At 39.0% G+C, this 6,323-nt stretch overlaps 6 non-coding genes across 6 annotated transcripts in view; all 6 read left to right on the plus strand.

Moving 5' to 3' along the window:
- The first annotated feature begins 254 nt into the window (after positions 1 to 254).
- Positions 255 to 325, plus strand: TRNAG-GCC (transfer RNA glycine (anticodon GCC)). The gene has a single exon. It is a non-coding gene; the product is annotated as a tRNA-Gly (tRNA).
- Positions 326 to 2,660: 2,335 nt separating this feature from the next.
- Positions 2,661 to 2,731, plus strand: TRNAG-GCC (transfer RNA glycine (anticodon GCC)). Its single transcript has one exon. It is a non-coding gene; the product is annotated as a tRNA-Gly (tRNA).
- A 1,426-nt stretch (positions 2,732 to 4,157) lies between these two features.
- TRNAG-GCC (transfer RNA glycine (anticodon GCC)) lies at positions 4,158 to 4,228 on the plus strand. Its single transcript has one exon. It is a non-coding gene; the product is annotated as a tRNA-Gly (tRNA).
- Positions 4,229 to 5,063: 835 nt separating this feature from the next.
- Positions 5,064 to 5,134, plus strand: TRNAG-GCC (transfer RNA glycine (anticodon GCC)). The gene has a single exon. It is a non-coding gene; the product is annotated as a tRNA-Gly (tRNA).
- An 835-nt stretch (positions 5,135 to 5,969) lies between these two features.
- TRNAG-GCC (transfer RNA glycine (anticodon GCC)) lies at positions 5,970 to 6,040 on the plus strand. Its single transcript has one exon. It is a non-coding gene; the product is annotated as a tRNA-Gly (tRNA).
- A 239-nt stretch (positions 6,041 to 6,279) lies between these two features.
- The window catches only part of TRNAG-GCC (transfer RNA glycine (anticodon GCC)), a 71-nt gene continuing 27 nt past the window's right edge, over positions 6,280 to 6,323 (plus strand). Inside the window, exon 1 of the tRNA in view lies at positions 6,280 to 6,323. This exon is cut by the window's right edge and continues 27 nt beyond it. This is a non-coding gene — a tRNA (tRNA-Gly).

Genomic DNA, 6,323 nt, shown 5'->3' on the forward strand with positions numbered 1-6,323 from the left:
GGCCAATGCAAAATGATTTTGGTGCTGTCAATTAATAGTTTAATATGACGCTATTTCTGTATGTCACTAAAAGCGCGGATATCTCGCACATTGCCCATGCAAGGCGTATGTAAATTTCAGGTGGAAACAACTGACTAGATTATTTGTATAGATATGGAATCTACATTATCGAGTACTGATACTAACTTAATCTGCATTATGTCACATAAAATTCAATATTTCCTGAAATGTCCGTGATGGAACCAAAACATAGCGCATTGGTGGTTCAGTGGTAGAATTCTCGCCTGCCACGCGGGAGGCCCGGGTTCGATTCCCGGCCAATGCAAAATGATTTTGGTGCTGTCAATTAATATTTCAATATGACGTCTGTGTGTCACGAAAAGCGCAGAAATCTCGCACATTGACTGTGCGACAAATATGTAAATTTCAGGTGGAAACAACTGACTAGATTATTTGTATAGATATGGAATCTACATTATCGAGTACTGATACTAACTTAATCTGCATTATGTCACATAAAATTCAATATTTCCTGAAATGTCCGTGATGGAACAACAACATAAATCATTGGTGGTTCAGTGGTAGAATTCTCGCCTGCCACGCGGGAGGCCCGGGTTCGATTCCCGGCCAATGCAAAATGATTTTGGTGCTGTCAATTAATAGTTCAATATGACGCTATTTCTGTATGTCACTAAAAGCGCGGATATCTCGCACATTGCCCATTCAAGGCGTATGTAAATTTCAGGTGGAAACAACTGACTAGATTATTTGTATAGATATTGAATCTACATTATCGAGTTCTGATACTAACTTAATCTGCATTATGTCACATAAAATTCAATATTTCCTGAAATGTCCGTGATGGAACAACAACATATCGCATTGGTGGTTCAGTGGTAGATTCCCGGCCAATGCAAAATGATTTTGGTGCTGTCAATTAATAGTTTAATATGACGCTATTTCTGTATGTCACTAAAAGCGCGGATATCTCGCACATTGCCCATGCAAGGCGTATGTAAATTTCAGGTGGAAACAACTGACTAGATTATTTGTATAGATATGGAATCTACATTATCGAGTACTGATACTAACTTAATCTGCATTATGTCACATAAAATTCAATATTTCCTGAAATGTCCGTGATGGAACCAAAACATAGCGCATTGGTGTTTCAGTGGTAGAATTCTCGCCTGCCACGCGGGAGGCCCGGGTTCGATTCCCGGCCAATGCAAAATGATTTTGGTGCTGTCAATTAATATTTCAATATGACGTCTGTGTGTCACGAAAAGCGCAGAAATCTCGCACATTGACTGTGCGACAAATATGTAAATTTCAGGTGGAAACAACTGACTAGATTATTTGTATAGATATGGAATCTACATTATCGAGTACTGATACTAACTTAATCTGCATTATGTCACATAAAATTCAATATTTCCTGAAATGTCCGTGATGGAACAACAACATATCGCATTGGTGGTTCAGTGGTAGAATTCTCGCCTGCCACGCGGGACGCCCGGGTTCGATTTCCGGCCAATGCAAAATGATTTTAGTGCTGTCAATTAATAGTTCAATATGACGCTATTTCTGTGTGTCACTAAAAGCGCGGATATCTCGCACATTGCCCATGCAAGGCGTATGTAAATTTCAGGTGGAAACAACTGACTAGATTATATGTATAGATATGGAATCTACATTATCGAGTTCTGATACTAACTTAATCTGCATTATGTCACATAAAATTCAATATTTCCTGAAATGTCCGTGATGGAACAACAACATATCGCATTGGTGGTTCAGTGGTAGATTCCCGGCCAATGCAAAATGATTTTGGTGCTGTCAATTAATAGTTTAATATGACGCTATTTCTGTATGTCACTAAAAGCGCGGATATCTCGCACATTGCCCATGCAAGGCGTATGTAAATTTCAGGTGGAAACAACTGGAGATTATTTGTATAGATATGGAATCTACATTATCGAGTACTGATACTAACTTAATCTGCATTATGTCACATAAAATTCAATATTTCCTGAAATGTCCGTGATGGAACAACAACATAAATCATTGGTGGTTCAGTGGTAGAATTCTCGCCTGCCACGCGGGAGGCCCGGGTTCGATTCCCGGCCAATGCAAAATGATTTTGGTGCTGTCAATTAATAGTTCAATATGACGCTATTTCTGTATGTCACTAAAAGCGCGGATATCTCGCACATTGCCCATTCAAGGCGTATGTAAATTTCAGGTGGAAACAACTGACTAGATTATTTGTATAGATATGGAATCTACATTATCGAGTTCTGATACTAACTTAATCTGCATTATGTCACATAAAATTCAATATTTCCTGAAATGTCCGTGATGGAACAACAACATATCGCATTGGTGGTTCAGTGGTAGATTCCCGGCCAATGCAAAATGATTTTGGTGCTGTCAATTAATAGTTTAATATGACGCTATTTCTGTATGTCACTAAAAGCGCGGATATCTCGCACATTGCCCATGCAAGGCGTATGTAAATTTCAGGTGGAAACAACTGACTAGATTATTTGTATAGATATGGAATCTACATTATCGAGTACTGATACTAACTTAATCTGCATTATGTCACATAAAATTCAATATTTCCTGAAATGTCCGTGATGGAACCAAAACATAGCGCATTGGTGGTTCAGTGGTAGAATTCTCGCCTGCCACGCGGGAGGCCCGGGTTCGATTCCCGGCCAATGCAAAATGATTTTGGTGCTGTCAATTAATATTTCAATATGACGTCTGTGTGTCACGAAAAGCGCAGAAATCTCGCACATTGACTGTGCGACAAATATGTAAATTTCATGTGGAAACAACTGACTAGATTATTTGTATAGATATGGAATCTACATTATCGAGTACTGATACTAACTTAATCTGCATTATGTCACATAAAATTCAATATTTCCTGAAATGTCCGTGATGGAACAACAACATATCGCATTGGTGGTTCAGAGGTAGAATTCTCGCCTGCCACGCGGGACGCCCGGGTTCGATTTCCGGCCAATGCAAAATGATTTTAGTGCTGTCAATTAATAGTTCAATATGACGCTATTTCTGTGTGTCACTAAAAGCGCGGATATCTCGCACATTGCCCATGCAAGGCGTATGTAAATTTCAGGTGGAAACAACTGACTAGATTATATGTATAGATATGGAATCTACATTATCGAGTTCTGATACTAACTTAATCTGCATTATGTCACATAAAATTCAATATTTCCTGAAATGTCCGTGATGGAACAACAACATATCGCATTGGTGGTTCAGTGGTAGATTCCCGGCCAATGCAAAATGATTTTGGTGCTGTCAATTAATAGTTTAATATGACGCTATTTCTGTATGTCACTAAAAGCGCGGATATCTCGCACATTGCCCATGCAAGGCGTATGTAAATTTCAGGTGGAAACAACTGACTAGATTATTTGTATAGATATGGAATCTACATTATCGAGTACTGATACTAACTTAATCTGCATTATGTCACATAAAATTCAATATTTCCTGAAATGTCCGTGATGGAACAATAACATAGCGCATTGGTGGTTCAGTGGTAGAATTCTCGCCTGCCACGCGGGAGGCCCGTGTTCGATTCCCGGCCAATGCAAAATGATTTTGGTGCTGTCAATTAATATTTCAATATGACGTCTGTGTGTCACGAAAAGCGCAGAAATCTCGCACATTGACTGTGCGACAAATATGTAAATTTCAGGTGGAAACAACTGACTAGATTATTTGTATAGATATGGAATCTACATTATCGAGTTCTGATACTAACTTAATCTGCATTATGTCACATAAAATTCAATATTTCCTGAAATGTCCGTGATGGAACAACAACATATCGCATTGGTGGTTCAGTGGTAGATTCCCGGCCAATGCAAAATGATTTTGGTGCTGTCAATTAATAGTTTAATATGACGCTATTTCTGTATGTCACTAAAAGCGCGGATATCTCGCACATTGCCCATGCAAGGCGTATGTAAATTTCAGGTGGAAACAACTGACTAGATTATTTGTATAGATATGGAATCTACATTATCGAGTACTGATACTAACTTAATCTGCATTATGTCACATAAAATTCAATATTTCCTGAAATGTCCGTGATGGAACCAAAACATAGCGCATTGGTGGTTCAGTGGTAGAATTCTCGCCTGCCACGCGGGAGGCCCGGGTTCGATTCCCGGCCAATGCAAAATGATTTTGGTGCTGTCAATTAATATTTCAATATGACGTCTGTGTGTCACGAAAAGCGCAGAAATCTCGCACATTGACTGTGCGACAAATATGTAAATTTCATGTGGAAACAACTGACTAGATTATTTGTATAGATATGGAATCTACATTATCGAGTACTGATACTAACTTAATCTGCATTATGTCACATAAAATTCAATATTTCCTGAAATGTCCGTGATGGAACAACAACATATCGCATTGGTGGTTCAGTGGTAGAATTCTCGCCTGCCACGCGGGACGCCCGGGTTCGATTTCCGGCCAATGCAAAATGATTTTAGTGCTGTCAATTAATAGTTCAATATGACGCTATTTCTGTGTGTCACTAAAAGCGCGGATATCTCGCACATTGCCCATGCAAGGCGTATGTAAATTTCAGGTGGAAACAACTGACTAGATTATATGTATAGATATGGAATCTACATTATCGAGTTCTGATACTAACTTAATCTGCATTATGTCACATAAAATTCAATATTTCCTGAAATGTCCGTGATGGAACAACAACATATCGCATTGGTGGTTCAGTGGTAGATTCCCGGCCAATGCAAAATGATTTTGGTGCTGTCAATTAATAGTTTAATATGACGCTATTTCTGTATGTCACTAAAAGCGCGGATATCTCGCACATTGCCCATGCAAGGCGTATGTAAATTTCAGGTGGAAACAACTGACTAGATTATTTGTATAGATATGGAATCTACATTATCGAGTACTGATACTAACTTAATCTGCATTATGTCACATAAAATTCAATATTTCCTGAAATGTCCGTGATGGAACCAAAACATAGCGCATTGGTGGTTCAGTGGTAGAATTCTCGCCTGCCACGCGGGAGGCCCGGGTTCGATTCCCGGCCAATGCAAAATGATTTTGGTGCTGTCAATTAATATTTCAATATGACGTCTGTGTGTCACGAAAAGCGCAGAAATCTCGCACATTGACTGTGCGACAAATATGTAAATTTCATGTGGAAACAACTGACTAGATTATTTGTATAGATATGGAATCTACATTATCGAGTACTGATACTAACTTAATCTGCATTATGTCACATAAAATTCAATATTTCCTGAAATGTCCGTGATGGAACAACAACATATCGCATTGGTGGTTCAGTGGTAGAATTCTCGCCTGCCACGCGGGACGCCCGGGTTCGATTTCCGGCCAATGCAAAATGATTTTAGTGCTGTCAATTAATAGTTCAATATGACGCTATTTCTGTGTGTCACTAAAAGCGCGGATATCTCGCACATTGCCCATGCAAGGCGTATGTAAATTTCAGGTGGAAACAACTGACTAGATTATATGTATAGATATGGAATCTACATTATCGAGTTCTGATACTAACTTAATCTGCATTATGTCACATAAAATTCAATATTTCCTGAAATGTCCGTGATGGAACAACAACATATCGCATTGGTGGTTCAGTGGTAGATTCCCGGCCAATGCAAAATGATTTTGGTGCTGTCAATTAATAGTTTAATATGACGCTATTTCTGTATGTCACTAAAAGCGCGGATATCTCGCACATTGCCCATGCAAGGCGTATGTAAATTTCAGGTGGAAACAACTGACTAGATTATTTGTATAGATATGGAATCTACATTATCGAGTACTGATACTAACTTAATCTGCATTATGTCACATAAAATTCAATATTTCCTGAAATGTCCGTGATGGAACAATAACATAGCGCATTGGTGGTTCAGTGGTAGAATTCTCGCCTGCCACGCGGGAGGCCCGGGTTCGATTCCCGGCCAATGCAAAATGATTTTGGTGCTGTCAATTAATATTTCAATATGACGTCTGTGTGTCACGAAAAGCGCAGAAATCTCGCACATTGACTGTGCGACAAATATGTAAATTTCAGGTGGAAACAACTGACTAGATTATTTGTATAGATATGGAATCTACATTATCGCGTTCTGATACTAACTTGATCTGCATTATGTCACATAAAATTCAATATTTCCTGAAATGTCCGTGATGGAACAACAACATATCGCATTGGTGGTTCAGTGGTAGAATTCTCGCCTGCCACGCGGGAG

The sequence above is a fragment of the Saccoglossus kowalevskii genome, chromosome 17, assembly GCF_978046115.1.
Source record: "Saccoglossus kowalevskii chromosome 17, keSacKowa6.1, whole genome shotgun sequence".
Classification (NCBI taxonomy): Eukaryota; Metazoa; Hemichordata; class Enteropneusta; family Harrimaniidae; genus Saccoglossus; species Saccoglossus kowalevskii.